General features: G+C 39.0%; 1 pseudogene; it reads left to right on the forward strand.

Annotated features, from left to right (window-relative positions):
* Positions 1 to 395: 395 nt before the first annotated feature.
* LOC101649707 lies at positions 396 to 15,041 on the forward strand (annotated as a pseudogene).
* Positions 15,042 to 18,163: the final 3,122 nt, after the last annotated feature.

The raw sequence follows: 18,163 nt of genomic DNA on the forward strand, positions 1-18,163 counted from the left end.
TGCTTATTCACCCGCTTTGTCTTCAGCGGTTGTGTCGGGAAGGTGAGCATCATAGAATGCCAATTTACTAGAAGAAAGTATTCTTGTGTTGGGGGAGTACTTGAGTGGAGGTCCAATGTCCTTCCCTTTTATTAATTTTTTATCACATCAGTGGTCTCATACAATATTTGCACTTTTGTTTTTGTCTTACTTCATTCAGCATAAGTCCTCTATATTTATTTATGTCATGAAGTGTCTCACCATTATGCTTTTGCAATATGTAGTATTTTATTGTGTGTATTTACCAAAGTTAGTTTATCCATTCTTCCACTGATGGGTATTTAGCTTGTTTACATCTTTTGGTTATTGTAAATAGTGCTACAGTGTACATGGGTGTACATATATACATCCACGTCATGGTTCTTATTACTCCAGGACATGTAAGAATTAGTGGGTGTGTTGGAACATATCCTATGTCCGTTTGCAGATTCAAAGCAAACACCACAATGCTTTTCACAGTGATCGCATACTTCTACAATCACATCAAGAGTTTCTGAAGATTCCGGACTCTCTGAACCTCACTAGCATTTGCTGTTATTTTTTTCTGAAGTTTGCTGTTAATTTTGGGGTGAGGTGATATTTTATTGTTGTTTTGATTTAAAGTTTTTGAGTGCTTAATGATGGTGGATGTTTCTTATGTGTTTGTTGGCTACCTGAATGTATTCTTTAGTGAAAGGTCCATTTTGTTAAAGTGTCCATTTTAAAATTTGATTGTTTACCTTTTTATTGCTGATGTCTTGAAACTTTCTGTAAATTCCAGAGATTAGTCCCTTGTCTGATTCTGATATATTGTTGCAAAAATATGTTTCTTACTCTGCAGGATTCTTTTGATCTTAGGTCTGCTTTTCACACTTTTGGAGAAGTCTTTTGATGCACATAGAATTTACATTTTAGGATGTGCCAGTAGTCTAGATGGCTTTCCATATTTTATACCCTTTAAATTATGTTCGACAGTATGTTTATGGTATAAATTAGGACATCAAAGTTTCCCCCTATTTTATTTGATGATCTTTACCGAGAGGTGTATTCTTGTGATTGAGTTAATTACCTTGAGAGACTATACCTCTGGTGAATCAGGTCAGAAAGAATGGGGATGGTGGAGATGGTTAATTGGGGGTGGGGGGAGGGATGGAGTCTATTCCTGTTCCTGTTCCCTACCTAAGTAGCTTTGAGGGGTGAAATATATCAATGTCTTACTCAGCAGGCTGGTGCCTTATGTGGAAGGCTTGTTTTGCTGACTTACTTCTTTATTTCCCCGAAAGTAAGACATCCCCCCAAAATAAGACCTACTACAGTTTTGCCTTTTGCTGAGATATAAGGAATCCCCCCCAAATAAGACCTCCCTGAACGTAAAGGCCTCCCCAATAATAAGGCCCCCCAAAGCTACTGTAACTCTGGACTCTTGACTGTAGCAGCGGGCGCCGCCACGCAGCTCACTGTTGGCCGGAGCGCAGCCAGAGCAGACAGGAAATGCGAGTAAATGTACCATAGATGTGAGTAAATGTACCATAGTTGTTGTACATGGAAATAATGGTAGTAACAAGAAATTCTTGATACTGTAGGATTCACAGTTTGTCTGGTTATGCTGGTTTCTGATGACAACTACTACTGTACCGTATACAGGTAATAAATTTCCTTTTTTTTTGGTTCAGCAATAAATGTGTACTGTATTCTTCTTCATGGAAAAATAAGATATCCCCTGAAAACAAGACCTAGCACATCTTTGGGAGCAAAAATTAATATAAGACACTGTCTTATTTTCAGGGAAACAGGGTATTGTGTGGTCTTTGAATAGTCTTTCAAAGATTCTTTGTTAAGCCCAACCTGGTAAAACCTGGTTTTACCTGAGACCTTGGGGATTTTACTTGGTATGTTATGTTAAAGTTTGTTAATGAAAAGGAACACAGCCTCGAAATGACTAAGGTTTTTAAGTTTTATTGATTTTTTTTTCAGGGGCTTTCAGGGTGTCCTGGTATCAGGGATGTGCCACACTGTACCTAGGAATGAGGTACTAGATTGGTCAGTGGGTTTGGGGTGCACTGGGTATGAGTTCTTCTGGCTGCCCTGCTGGCTCACTCCAGGCTCACTCCTTCATAGCTCTATAGGCTGTGCTCCAGGGCTCTGTGATCCACTGCAGGTGAATAGCTCAGGGTTTTCTGATAGTAATAAATCAGTGCCTAATTATATTTCATTAATTATGCTGGCAGGCTGCATGCAGATCTGGGGAGAAGGGGAAAATGGGTGGCCAATGTGGTCACTCTGTTCGTAGGTGGGGAGGGGAGGTGCAAAGCCCATGCATGCACGAGTGGAGAGGGGAGCAGAGAGGAGGGGAGCACTTGGATGTGCTCTCATGGATAGTTTTTGGCCGCTTTCTACTGGTCTGGGATTAATACAAGCAGTCTGGGGAAATTACAGCATGCTGGCAGGTTTTAGATCTTGGGTATAGGAAGGGGTAGTGGTCGCCATCCCCCTGGACCTGGCGAGGGCTGTGGATAGCCAGTGGCAGGCACGGTGAGCTTAGAGCTTTGCAGCGAAACCTTGAATCACTCTGTGGGAGAAAATCATAAGGGAGGTTTGAACCACAAACACTAGGACACTGGGATTCTATTTCTAGCACCCAGGATCCCAATATTGACCTCCTCACCTCTTACTTTTCTGATCTAACAATGGGAGCACTGGGAGCATTATTCTACCTGTGTGCCATCTTTGTGTCTTTTGTTTCTTTGGCTAGATTGATTTCTAAGTATTTCATCTTATGAGGGCTATTGTAATGGTACTGGTTTTCTGATTTCCTTTTCAGAATTCTCTTTGTTAATGTAAGAATCTGGTTGATTTTTGCCTTTTGATCTTGTCACTGATGCATGCCCAGTCCTTATATCAGCTCTAGTAGTTTTCTTTTCGAATCTCTGAGAATTTATGTGTATAGGATCCTATCATCTATAATTAAAGATAACTATAATTACATTTTATGAATTTGGATGTATCTTATTTCCCTTTTGAGTCTGATTGCTATGGCTATGATTTCCAATACAATACGAATAGGAGTGGTGATAAAGGACTCCTTGTTTGGTTCGTGTTTGCCAGGAGAGGGCTTTCAATCTCTCTCCATTAAGGATAATTTGCCCCTATGTGATCATGAGGTGTCGAAGGGATCAGGTATCAGGCATCAAAGAACAAAAAATCATATCATTGTGAATGAGGAGGAGTGCAGAGTTGGGACCCAAAGCCCATCTCTAGGCAACTGGATACCCCCTTACAGAAGGGTCATGGGGAGATGAGCCAGTCAGGATGCAGTGTAGCAATGATGAAACATACAACTTTCCTCTAGTTCTTAAATGCTTCCCCCCCGCCCCGCCGCGCCACTGTCATGATCCCAATTCTACCTTACAAATCTGGCTAGACCAGAGGATGTACACTGGTACAGATATGAACTGGAGACACAGGGAATCCAGGACAGATGATCCCTTCAGGACCAGTGGTGAGAGTGGCGATACTGGGAGGGTGGAGGGAAGGTGGAATAGAAAGGGTGAACCGATTACAAGGATCTACATATAACCTACTCCCTGGGGGATGGACAAAAGAAAAGTGGGAGAAGGGAGACGTTGGACAGTGTAAGATATGACAAAATAATAACATAAATTATCAAGGGTTTGTGAGGGAGGGGGAAGCAGGGAGGGAGGGGAAAAATGAGGAGCAGATACCAAGGGCTCAAGTAGAAAGCAAATGTTTTGAGAATGATGATGGCAATAAATATACAAATGTGCTTGACACAATGGATGTATGTATGGATTGTGGTAAGAGTTGTATGAGCCCCCAATAAAATGATTTAAAAAAATTTTGCCTTTGATTTTGTGTACATACCCTTGAATATGTTGAGGATTAATCTTGTATCCCTCGTATGAATACCATTTGGTAATGATATATAAAATTCATATTTTCAATTTAGAATATACTTGTACAAAATCATAGAAACATTTATTAAACAAAATATAAAAATGTGAAGCTATTATTTCTAGACATATACTCTAAATAGATGTATACACTTCTGAATGTGGTATTTCTCTCTCTTTAACCTTTCCCTGAATAATCCTGCACTCTTCAATTTACACTATATCAAAATTGAAGTTTTATAAACTGTGAATGATTCAAATCATGACATTTTCAATGTTCTTTGAGTTTGAGAACAAAAAGAAGTCAAAAGGAGCAATGTCGGGGCCATAGGGTGGATGGGGGGAGGTTTCTTAATGGAATCCTCATAGTACAGCCTTTTTTTGCCCTCGAAGAATGAGCAATGCATTGTTGTGATGGAAGAAAAACAAACAAAAAAATCCCTTGGCAAAACTTTCCTGGCCTTTTTCAGTTTTATAGTTTTCAGTTTTCTTGAAACTTCTTTCTAATAAGCCCATGTGTGTTCTGTGGGGGAAAAGGTGCATTAAGATTACCTGTTAGAAAGCCCCCGAATAATCTCTACAACCTTCTGAGCTGTCTCCTCTGTCTTGAATTCAAGTGGCCAAACAAATCTCCTTGGAAACCATTGTTTTAATGGGATCTTTATTTTGAAGGCATCTTTATGAAACTAGAACAAGTGTATGAAATAACTTGTCTTTAGCCATCCACTGTTCACAGCGAATATCTAAATATGTTTTGTTTGGAGTAAACCTTTATGAACTGCAACCCTAGTATACATTCTTTTTGCCTGATCCTTTTTGCCTGACCCTTTGTGATCGTTGGGGTTTATGTGAAGTTGGCTGGCCAGGATTCTCAATGGTTGGCAGTAGAAGTCTTCTAATCCTCTGTGATATTACATAACATCGTGTAGTCAATTCTATGCTGGGATCCCCTGTGGGCAGACTTAGGGTGAGGTGTAACTCCATGATGCAAGTCGTATCCCTGATGCACTAGAGAAGAGATTCCGTCAGTGGTGTGGCTTACTTCTTACACAAGTAGATACTAAAAAAAGCTTGCTTGCTTTTTTCTGGGTCTGCTTTCTGCATCTAGCTCATCAACCTCTGGTACCTGACTTGTTCAGATTTTGACGTGACCACTTCTGCATCGGTGAGCCACTTTTTGGATATAAATTTCTTTCTATATACACATCTATTCGCATCTCTTGTTTTATTTTCTAGTGAGCTCAGTCTAACACACCCTTGTATTACCTTTTAAAAAATGTTGGATTCTATGGGCTAATATTACATTGAACATTTTTGTGTGTATTCCCATGAGGGGTGTTGCTGTGTATTTGTCTCTTTTCGTGGTGTCTCTCCCTGGATATCCCCTAGGAATCTCCCTAGGAATCATGGTTATAATTGCTTCACAGAATAAATTCTGGGTTCTGGAACAAATTGAGTAGAATGGGAGGTCAACTCTTTTCTAAATTTTGGGTAAAATTTAGCAGTGAATCCTCCTATACCAGGGTGTTTTTTTTTTTTTTTTTAATGCTGTTGTTGAAACGTTAAAAAAAAATCTTCTTTTACTATGGTCTGTTCCCTTTTTTGACTTCAGATTATGTTTGTTTAGGTAGACTGTGTGCTTCTAGAAATTCATCCGTTTCTTTAAGGTTTTTAAATGTCTTCATTGTATCCTGTTAGCATCCTTCTTATTTCAGTTGGTTCTCTTGGGGTGTTGCCATTTCGTTTCTTATTCATGTTATTTCAGTCTTATCCTCTTTTCCTTGATTAAACTTGCAGTGGCTTGTCAATTTTAGTAACCTTTTCAAAGAACCTTTTTCTTTCATCTATTTCTGCTTGAATCTTTATTCTTTCTTTCTTTATTTTTTTTCTTTATTATTTCTTTCTTCTGATTTCTGTGGGATTTTTTTTTCTGTTCTTTTTCTAAATTTTTGAGATGTTGAGTTAAGATATTGATTTTGGTTTTCTGATTCTTTTTTGAAGTATGCATTTATTAAAATAAATTTTCCTATGTACCAAAGATTTTTTAGTATACTGTTTTCTCTCTCCTTTGGTTCAAGAAATTTTATTTTTTACTTCATTAAATTTTTTCTTCTACTATTCAATAGCTTTAAGGAAGTTTATTCCGTTTTCACTTATTTGATTTATACCCTACTCTTCCTGTGGTTTATTTCTAATTTTATAGCGTGCTCTCACAAGATATTTTTCACTATTTTGGCAATCTTAAAGTTATTGAGCCTTGCTTTGTGGCCAACCACATGGTCTATTTTGGAGCATGGTCTATGTGCATTGGAAAATAATGTACATTATATTATTATTGGATGTAGTGTTGTAATCTCTGAGTTCATTGGTTAATTATGTTCGCTAGATTTTCTGTATCTTTTTTCCTTTATGTGGACTTTCTGTAGAGCCCTGGTGGTGTAGTGGATATGCACTGGGCTGTGATCCACATGGTTGGCAGTTGGAAACCATTGGCAGCTCTGTGGGAGAAAGACTGTGCTTTGTACTCCTGCAAACAATTACAGTCTTAGAAACCCACAGTGGGGTCACTGTGACTCTTGCTATGAGATTGGCTTTTGGTTTTAGATTTTCTGTATCTATACTCTCTTTTCAATTTTGTTGAAGTTCAATTTCTGCATTTTGAGGCTCTTTGGTTGCAGAGATATTTAGTATGGTTCTGTTCTTCCTTATCACTTGTGCTGGATTTTGTCATAAGGTCCAGTTTATCAGAAATTAATATTAGCACCCACTCTTTTTTGGTTATTTGCTTGATATATTTTTTTACCTTGTTTTTATCTTTCAGTCTAAAGTGTGACTCTTGTAGATTGCCTTTGGGTAGGTCATATTTTTCTTAACCTTTCCGCTATTCTGTCTTTTCAGCATTATATTGAATTCACTTATATTTATTGCAGTCATTATTAGGAGTGAATTTACTAGTGCCATTTTATAATGTTTCTTATAGTGGTGCTGAGGATTATCCACTCCATATGATCGTTTTTTCCTGAGTTTATCAAATTTTTGTTTGCTTGTTTATTTATGGATTTTCTTTTCCTTTCCTTAATTGCTGTTGACTTTGTTTTTACTCTGTATGCTTTATAAATTTTTTATGGGGGGGGTGTTGGAAGATCTTACTTTTTTTGTTATTTCCAAATTTATTATCTTTCCAACTTGGCGGTGCTGTTGAGTTGCCAACTGAAAGTTTGGCAGTTCAATACAACAGATAAGACTACTACTGGGTATATACCCCAAAGAACAAAGACATGTTACAGAAACAGAGGCATGCTCTTCAGTATTCGTTGCAGAATAGTTTGCAATAGCAAGAAGCTAGAAACAGCCCAAACGCCCATCAGTAGAAGAATGAATGAAAAAACTGTGGTACATATGCACAATGGAATACTATGCACCCCTAAAAATGATGATGAAATCATGAATCACCTCATAACATGGGTTGAACCTGGAAACCATAATGCTAAGTGAAGTTAGTCAATCACAAAAAGTCAAATATTGTCTGAGACCACTATTATAAGGATAAACTGCAAAACCAAGGCAGGCATCTGTTCTAAGATCATGTAATTTCATAATCCAGTCTCCCAGTCAATGATGTACTGTGCCTGCCTACTTATCATTAGCCATATATTACTCCCTTAAAAACCACTTGGACAGTGGAGGCTTCACTTCAGCTGTAGTCATTTTCTTATGTTGGGGGTGAGACCAATCAGTTCCTATCAGGTAACACTGTTCCACAGGCACCCCAAATCAACAGACACTACAAGGGCGCTCAGTGAACCTTAATGGAAATTGAAATCCAGAAGAGGGGGTGGAGGACATACTTGTCTCAGAGAAGATGATTTCACTTCTGTCGGTGGGGCAACCTGGCCATTGGAAAAATGCTTATCATTACTTACACAGACTCCCAATATAACCAGATATTATTTTTCTAATTGGGCACCTTTGTCCTAATTTTTATACTGCCCTTGGTGACCCAGGCCAAATGCTATTAATGTGGACTTTAGGCTCTGTCCTTTCATGATACACCATATCCTTCATAGACCATACCAGAAGGAACCAATTTAGAAACCCCACTAATGGAATCAGTTGTTACCTTAAACATACCTATTGCAGATTAAAGGAAATAATATACTCTTTTGAGGTTAAGGATGAAATGCCATATTGTGAGAAGTAGCAGAAGCTACTATCCCAAGGTTACGGATTTGGACATCATTGGACTTTGGTTTAAATCTCTTGTTTTGAGAGCGCATACTTTTTAATGACATCTTAGGCCAGCAGGGATAGTTCTTCCTTTGTGAATGAGTGTTATTGAAAGCATTTGCCCTCTGTCCAACCCTCATTGTTTGCATAATATGCAGTCACTTAAATTTTTAATCTACACAAATCAGCAATCAACATTAACATATTTTAGTATAAAAAACTGTCCTATACAATGTATACTTTTATTTTCTCAACAGTATTTTAAATTCTATATCATTGGATAAATTAATATACTATCAATTGCATTACCATACCCCATGGGAATGATTTAGAATTTTCCCCAATAAAATGATAAGGATATCTCTAAAGTGAACCAAGGATATATATAAATCACAGATATATATTTTGAGCTCACACTTAATCGTAGCCCTAATCTAAGAACAATGAGTTCACGTGACATGTCTGTACTCGATACTTGCTCTCATAAAGAGATCACTGAAGATATGGGAGCTAAAGCAAAGTGTGATAAAGAAATCAGATGGTGCTGAGCTATCAGAAAGAATAGCATCTGGGGTCTCAAGAACTTGTCTTAGAATGAGTAGTCAGCTAAGTGAGATGTCAGCTAAGTCCAACAGAAGAAGCATATATGCCTGTAGGATCCAAGGATTGTAAATCCTAGAATCCAAGACTGGAGGCATGAATGGTATTAGAGCTTAATTTATGAGCACTTACTTTGCGCAAGGTTATGGTTGACAGTGAAAACCTCAAATCCATTTGTAGGGTTCCCATGTGGATTAAGCCTTGGGTGAATCCCCTTTGATCTTTAACCAAAGATGGGAATCATCTTATCCTCAGATATAGTGCATTGGGAAGTGGATTAATACAGATGTAGTTAAGTTAAAATTTAACACCTTATCATTTGTTACCGCTTTTGACTAATTTTCAATTTGTTATAGTTTTGAATATTTTCCATTTTTTTCTGTTTAGGTTTTCCTCTATTTTTTTGTTTTGTTATGTCTGTTTTTCTGTATATGAAATTCAGGATAGATAAATCTGTAGAGAGAGTAACTGGATCAAGAGTTTCGTAGGGTTAAGGCAGGTGAATTGGGGGAAATGGGGAATTAATGAGTACAAGATAGAAGGTTTCTAAAACTGTGGTGATAATCACACAATTCTTTTAAATATATTAAACCCTTGAATTGCTTAAAAGACAAAAAGAGGTTGACAGTTCAAATCCATCAGCTGTTCCATGAGAGAAGAGGCGGCGACCTGCCTCTGGAAAGACGGACAGCAGCAGAAACGCCATAGAGGGCCGATAATCGTTGGATCAACTCAATGGCGAGTTGAAAGCAGTCTGTTGTGTCGTGTGGTCATCTTGACTTCCTCCCCATCTGAAATATCTGTAACTACACAGCTACTTTTCCCTTGCAGTAGTTGACATTTACAAACTGATGTCTCAGGTTCCCTAGTGTTCAACCTTGCATGTTTATGTTATTTTTGACATTCCAGTATCTGTATTAGTTTCCTGGTGATGCTGTCCTGTGTCTTTATCTCAGGATGGGTTCTGCTGTTGTTGGTTTTTAAAAATGATTCTATTTTAAACAATTTTTGTCTGGTTTTTACAAATTCCCTTCATCTCTGTTTATCTGGGAATGTCCTAGTTATAACATTATATTTAAAGAAAAAAATTATTGAATAGGTAATTATTTTTTTAGGAAAAATTTTTTTTCATTCTGGGTTTCATATATTTTACCCCATTCCCTTCTTGCCTGCAGAGCCTCTACCATAAAATGAGAGCTTAGCCTTAGTAATTCTCCCTTTTGGGTGATTTAAAATTTTTCCCCCATGGTGGTTTCAGGATCTTTTCCTTTTTGGTATATCTCGGTAATTTTCTTTTAGGGCTATATCCTACTTAGGGTTCATTGAGATTCTTGAATGCTTAGCTTCTCTTCTTTCATCATATTTGGCAAATTGTTTGCCAACAAATCTTTGACAAGTTTCTCTGCTCTCTTTTTGTCCCATCTCTTCTGTTTTGGATTTCCAGACACACATAGGTCGTTTCTCTTCATGGAATCCCACATAATTCATAGGCTTTCCACATTTATTTTTCATTCATTTTTTCTCTGATTGTTCACCGAAGAGTTTAGTATAATGGGAATATGTCTTCTTTCACTGATGCTACATTCCACTGTTTCTGCTCTACTCCTTGGGCTTTTCAAGGTGTTATTGATTTCTTAAATTTTAATATTTATCTTCTGGATTTCAATTTTCTGTTTTAAAATTTTGTCAGTTTTTCAGAATTCTTCTAGAGTATTGACTAGATTTTGTTTGTGGCAAAGGAAGCTATCCTAACTTGATTGTAAGTCTTTAAAAAATAGAACTGTGGCCAATATCTTCCCTCTCCTGGGTTCTTCAATGTGGCTTGATCTCTGAGAAACAGCATGTGGAAAATGATGCTGTACGAATGTTTGTAAGACCCTGAAACACTTGAATGATTGCTTAGGACAAATTATTGACCACATGGGAATCAGAAGTAAATCTACTTAGTAGTACAGCTGGTGAAAATATTGTGAATTCAAACAATCCTTTTATTATGATTCTGGGCTTATACTACAAGATATTCTTCAACCGAGTTTTCGTTGTTTCCTATTTATATGAAAGAGATCTGGGACATCTCTGGTAATGTGAAAGGGTACCCTCCCCCCTGCCCCCCACCAAATAAACCTGGAAAAAAGCTCTGTTGGGTGGAGCTTTTGTAGTACACATTTTTCCCCAGTAGGCGAGCATCCATCAACTCGCTCAACTCGCTCTGAGTTAGTGCATCCAGTGAGGTTGCCTGGGAAGGTGCTCTCTACTCACAGTGAATTTTTTGGTAAAAGCAGTTTCATTCTAACATTGTCTTTTGTGGTGGCCGATTTAAGAAAACATGTAGCTGTGAAATTTTGTTTCAAGCTCAGGAAAAATGCCCCAGAAACTGTTGTGATGTTGAATACATTTTACAAGGACAGTGCTACGGAAAAAGCTCAAGTGTACAAATGGTTTTCTCATTTCAAAAAAGGTGAAATGTTGGTTGATTACAAACCTCCTTCTGGACATCCATCAACTTCCCAAAAGGATAAATAATTCAACAAAATGTGTGCACTCGAAATCCAATGATGGACCGTTGAAGAGATGGGGAAGTTATCTAGGGTATCTTGGAGCTTGGTTCAGTGAAACGTAATGGAAGATTTGGGAATGAAAAGGGCCACTGTGAAATTTCTCCCTCGGGTTCTGAGTGGCCAGCAAAAAGAGCATTGAGTGGAAACATGCTGTGCTTTGAAAGAACAGCTCTGAAGCAACCCAGACATTTTTTTTTTGTGCCAAGGTCATTACTAGTGACAAGATATGGTACTATTCTTATGTCCATGTTTGCTTATGAAAGCAAACATCAATCAAGCAGTGAAAGACACCACTGTCATGTTATTCCCCCAAAACTCATCAAGAGAATGCTTATTTGTTTTTTTGATGTGAGGGGGATAGTGCATTTGGAGTTTGGACCACCAGGTCAGACTGTTAATCAAGCTTTCTGTTTAGAGGTTCTGAAAAGATTGAGTAATGGTGTGCGACAAACAAGGCCGATGGGGGACTGGTTTTGCTACCACGACAATGCACCTGCTCAGACAGTCATCTCAGTGCAGCATTTTTTGGCCCCAAACAGCATGCCTCTTTTGCCCCAGGCACCCTCCTCATCTGACCTTGCTCTGTGTGACTTCTTTTTGCTTTTGCGAACGAAGAGGGACTTGAAAGTACAGCAATTTGATGACATAGAAGAAGTGAAGACAACAAGAGGGAGGTGCTGTCAGCCATACTAACAGATGAGTTTGAAAAATGTTTCCAAGAATGGAATTGCAGATTTGACAAATGTGTTTAATGTAATGGACAGTACTTAGAAGGTGAAAAGGTTGTTTTGTAAAAAAAAATTAAATAGCTTTGAAAAAAATTCTGTTTTTTTGTTTGTTTTTTGGTACTCCCTCATATATCCTTTTACTGAAATACATTTATAACCATGGTAACAATTTCTAGCTCTGGAGAGAGTAACCTACTTGGAAAATAGTGATAGCTCAGTATCTCGCTATCTCAATTTTTAGTTTGAAAGGATTTCTGGTTTGAAAGTCAAGGAAACACTATCCTACAGTTTCTTAGTGATTTCAGGAAAAACCAAGAGTTCTATGTTACCAGTGCACCAGAGAAGTTGTTGACGTGACTGGATCCCGAGCCCTGGAAAAAGATGCCCCACCTGGCTGACTTGCCTACTGTCCAAGTGTGCTTCAATCCTTGGGCTGCAGTGAATCTTAGCATCTCATCCTTGACACAACTAAGAAGGGAAGTGGGTGGTCTGCCAATGGGAGCTGCCCATCAGGTCCCCTCTAAGAAAATTCAAGGATATTTGGAAATTCTTTGGGAATATACCAAATTGACAGAGCGTGTGAATGAAACAGTAAAGAAGGATGAGAATATGAAGTCTGTTGAAGAAACTTTCAAAACCAAGCAAGGAATCAAGGAAATCCAGGTCAATAACTCATGCAAAGCGGATGATTTCAAACCGGAACAGCCCAACAAGGAAAAGAGGATCATATACGACGCAGCTTCAGAGGAGATAGTGCAGGTTAAAAAAGCCAGGAAGCAGCCAGAAAAGGTGCCATTGCCTTCTAAGCGTGGTAAAATCCTCAGACAGTATCCTGTTACATATGTTTCAGAAGCAGATGATCTGCAAAGAGTTATCTGAGTCCATTAGATGTGAAAAGGAATGAAGAGAACCCCTAGACTACAAATAAGCCGTCATCACCAATAAAACTTACACCTACTTCAGGGCTCGATTATTTTGGAACTGGAAGTGTCCAAAGATCAAATAGGAAGATGGTGGTAAGCAAAAGAAAAGAGCCTCCACAGAACACAGATGATTTCAGATTGAACCATGAAACCATCGCCAGCAACCGCAGCTGGATAAAGAGGCAGAGTTGGAAAGGCAATTGCACGTGGACTAGGACTTCCCAGAATGTTAGTCACGTTGGGTGAAGAGCCCGAGACCAAAAAGACTCGAAAGAATCCAGAAGAGAAAGAAATGTCTTCGTCTGCCCAAGTCAATTTAAGTAAAACAGAAAAACATAAAGATCCTCATAAAGCACAATTCTCCAACGACAGAAATAACCCGCAGGCCTAAGAAACATGCCAACGTCAGAGTTAGCAGAACCTCAGCAACGTTCTAAGTCATCTTCTCACAAAACAGAGCCCTTTTCTCCAGAGGCCAGTTCTAAATGGCACTTTTGAAAAAAAAAAAAAAAAAAGGAGAGAGTTCTCAGAAGGAAGCAGAGCCTATGGGCTCCCAAAGTACAGGAAATGCGACTGAAGTGAAAGGAGAGAGAAAAACTCCTAAGAAAACCAAAAGCCCCCAAGTGAAAAAAAGTCTACAAGTCCTGAAGATTCGGACAAGAAATGGCTGATTATCAAGTTGATCGAAGCTACCTCGATCCAGAAGGTCTCAAAGCTCTGGGCGCCAAAGAAATACCCAAGGGAGCTGAACATTGCTTGGAAGGCCTTCACTTTATAGTCCCCGAGTGCTGGAGTCCACCGAGGGAGAGGAGGCCAAATCTAGAATTGAACAATGTGGGCTGGGGTGGGGGACAGTGACAGAAAATGTCAGAAAGAAGACAAACTGCCTTGTCATGGGCAGAGACAGTGGACAGTCCGAGAGGGGTGAAGCAGCAGCTTTGGGAACAAAAATGATTGATGGAGAAGGGTTAGGACTTCCCCAACCAGCTATGAGTGGAGTCGTTTTGGGAGCAAATCAGGATAGCAGACAGGTTTTACACAATCCAGTATGTGGCGTGCACAAAGTAAGGCACTTACCTATGACCAGGCCATGGCCGATTCTAGCAGAGTCAGAAAGGACATCAAACTGGGCCCATTTGATGGTGCCTAGAAAATATTTGTAGCTGGACAGGAGACAGCTCATCTGTCACTTGTGGACAAATTGGGTTTCTTTTTTCATGATTACTCCATAGTGCTGCTCTACCTCCAGGAGAGCTATGTACGTGTGAAGCCTAGAGCCACAGTGGCAACATGAACAAGCACTCGATGCTGTTTAGCAGGGAAGTGGACAGCATATGTGATGGCGACCTAGGGGACAGCCAGATCCGGAGTAAACAAAACTGGAGCCATCTGCCCACACAGGCCATTTATGCCAGCATTCTTCCTGGAGAGCTCATGAGAGGATGCATGACTCAGTTTCCCACCTTCCCAAGCTGGTTGGGGAAGCACTCGTCTATGGGCAGGCATGATCATGTGTTTCAGGACATAGCACTGCACATGAGTCTCAGAATGCACTCCAGCCGAAAGACCATAAACATGGACTAGCTGTCGCACACGAGGGGTGTACTTGTACAGCCCTTGGCCTTGCGAGGGGTGGGAGGAGTCCAGGCTATGGTTGCATTTGTGGATGAGTACAATTTGATGTTAGAAGACTTTGACAATATCATGGAATTTAGCAGCCATGGAGGCCAACCCTTTCTCCATGCTGGATCCCAAGGTCACAGCCACTTTCATGAGAGCGTATAATAAAACAAAACCCCACCTGACCCTATTCCCTTCTGACCGTGAAGATGCCCAGACGCAGCACTGATGCTGCACTTGACTCTGAATCCAGCGAGTTTAATGAAGAGGAATCTCAGTCTGATGAGAAAGATGCAGATGCTGTGGAGACCGATGCTATCTATGAGCAAGAAAAAGACAAAATCATCAAAGCCTTCAAGACCAGAAAACAATAAGGAGGACAAGAAAGGAAAAGGAAAAAGTCGAAGAAATGAGATTTTTGCACGACTGATGGTCACTTTTTATTCACCCTGTTGATGAGTCTCACTGGTTTAGAGAAAGTGGTACTTTCCAGAAGAACTACGTGTTAACAGTAATGGGATGGCCGGTGGGCCGTTATGAATACATTGGTCAAGCAGTAGGTTAATGTATACCTCTTGTTGTGGTTGATAAGATGATCCCTCCACCAGATGGCTGTACTTGTAAGGGGCCATGTAGAAGGAAAACGAACGTGGGTGTGAGCTTTGCAGTTGGATTTTAGTGAACAATAACCTGCGTTGGAACAGTGATACTGCAAATGACTTTTTGACTTAAGATTTTATACGGGTAGCCTTCATAGCTCCCAATACTACTTCTTCTCTTTTAAGGTAGTTATTAAGTGGTGAAATTTTGTAAATAAATCATAATGCGAAACATTCACCACTTAGAACTGGGTATCCTTTGTACATTGTCAATGATCTTGCAGAGTATAAATTGGGAATAAAAATGTTGCACATGGTCAAAACCAAAAAGTTTCTATGGTGGCCCAGAGATTGTTGCAAATGAAATAAAATCAAGATTTAATAGGAAGTATGCCACTGAGAACTTGACTTTTCTAAAAGCTCTATTTAGGGCCATTTCATAGCCTTTAAAGAGTCACAATTCTTCAGTGAGAAGTAATGAATACAACTACATCCTATGACATTCCTAATCTGTAAAAACTGTTTTTAGTGGTTTTATAACATCCCAAGTACCTGATTTTCACATCTTTATTGGAAAGAAACAGCCTGCTGATTCACAAAACTTAATGTCATTAGTTTTTCTAGGGCTGCTGAAGCATAGCACTGCAAACAGAGTGGTTTAAAACAACCACACAATTCTGGAGGTTCTAAGTGTGAAATCAAGTTGTTGGTGGCACCAGGCTCTTTCTGAAGACGGTAGGGGAGGACACTTCTCTGACTCTCCTTTGCTTTTGGTGGTTGTCAGAAATCCTTAGCATTCCTGGATTTATAGGTGTGTCACTTCCAGCTCTGCCCCTGCCTTTACATAGTTGTCTTTTCCCTCTGTGCATGTCTCTCTCTCTTTGCTTCTTATAAGTATTCCAGTGACATTAGTTAAGAACCCATCCTACTTCAGGATGATGTTATCGTAAACAATTACATATGTAAAAGTCCCTTTTCCAAATAAGAACATATTTAATGGGCTCCACATATCTTTTGGAGGGTGCAAGTCCCATTATATATATATACACACACACATACACAATGATGTGTGTATGTGTATACATATACATATATGAACACACTAGAATCTCTAAGCAATATAAGTATACATATAAGTATTTGCTTTAACAATAATAGCTAATACCTATTAAATATGTAATATGAAACAAGTATCATTCTAATGCTAATATTCTAATCCTAATGCCAAGTGTCATTCAAATGTTGCATATTCTTCTATGCAACAATTCATTCATTTCCCAGAACAATCTTAAGAAGTCAATACTATGTAGTTTTGGAACTAAAGGCACAGAGTATCTAATTTGCTTAATATTTTATACCTAATAAATGGTATTTATTAAATTTGAATCCTGATAATATGACTCAGAATCAATGCTTCAAGATTGCACTATACTACTCAATCATAAATTTTCTTTAAAATATTGTGCCACAGTAGAATGATCATGTGGTTTGGATTGGTCATGGAATATCTTAAATCCACAGAGAGGTTTCAGGTTCTCATTTGACACTATCTTATGTCAATATTTTCAGCTTTATAGTAACATTTGAAGTTAATTTGTCACTTAATGAGGCTATACTGCTCATAGCATTACAGATGGACACACTCATTTTTGGCTATTTATTATTTATTTAAATATAATTAGATTGGAGGATCTTACAGCTCTTTTCACAATCCATACATATTTCCACTGTGTCAAGCACATTTGTACATTTGTTGCCATCATCATTTTCAAATCTTTTTTTTCTACTTGAGCCCTTGGTATCAGCTCATTACCCCCACTCCTTCCCTCATGAACCTTTGATAATTTATAAATTATTATTAGTTTTATGTCTTACATTCACCGCTGTCTCCCTTCACCCACTTTTCTGTTGTCCTGGGAGGGGGTTATATGTTGATCGTTGTGATCAACTTGCACTTTCTTCCCCCACCTTCTGCTTCCTGTCCTGGTATCGCTACTCTCATTATTGGTCCTAAGGGGTTTATCTGTCTTGGATTCCCTGTGTTTCCAGTTCTTATCTATACCCCTGTGCTTGTTCTGATCTTGCTGGATTTGTAAGGTAGAATTAGAATTATGGTTGGGGCGGGGTTTGCCGGTGGGGGTTGGGGAGGAAGCATTAAACAACAAGAGGAAAGTTGTGTGTTGTGTTAGTGTTATACTGTAGCAATGTCTCTTCCTTGTGACCCTTCTATAAAGTGATGTCCAGTTGTCTACAGATGGGATTTGGGTCTCCACTCCCCACTCCCCCTCATTCACATCAATATGATTTTTTGTTTAGGGTCTTTGATGCCTGATACCTGATCCCATCGACACCTCATGATTACACAAGCTGGTGTGCTTCTTCCATGTGGGCTTTGTTGTTTCTCAGCTAGATGGCTGCTTGTTTATCTTCAAGCCTTTAAGACCCCAGACTCTATGTCTTTTGATAGCTAGGTACCATCATCTTTCTTCACCACATTTGCTTATGTACCCGCTTTGTCTTCAGCGATCATGGACACACATTTAGAGAGGGAAGGACCAAAAGTTCTTTGTGATTTTTCAGAGTATTGAGACTGGTGGAAGGTGATTAGGTCTCAGTAGTAAGGTGCAGTAAGAAATTGCAAAATATGGTAGACAGTAGAGAGTAAAAATGAGGCAGACATCTTGTTGGATGGTTAAATTGTATTCTTAGGAATCTCAGCAATTTTTTTGGCCTTGATATGTTCCATTACCATAACCTAGCTGTATGATGTGTCCAGTCACACTTACAGATAAGATAATGTTTATAAGGAAGGGAGTGATGTGCAAATGTTTCTATTTGATTGAGATTGCTCCACAATATTCTTTCAAAGTTCATTCCAAGGGGAGATAGAGAGTGTTCTATCTAAAGTGCTGCCAATATGTCCACATGAAAGGTTAAGTCTTGGAATGGAGCAAGGCTTAAGCTCAAGGGATGCTTTAA

Source organism: Echinops telfairi, unplaced genomic scaffold, assembly GCF_000313985.2.
Source record: "Echinops telfairi isolate 266 unplaced genomic scaffold, ASM31398v2 ScPeMD7_7400;HRSCAF=8409, whole genome shotgun sequence".
Taxonomy (NCBI): Eukaryota; Metazoa; Chordata; class Mammalia; order Afrosoricida; family Tenrecidae; genus Echinops; species Echinops telfairi.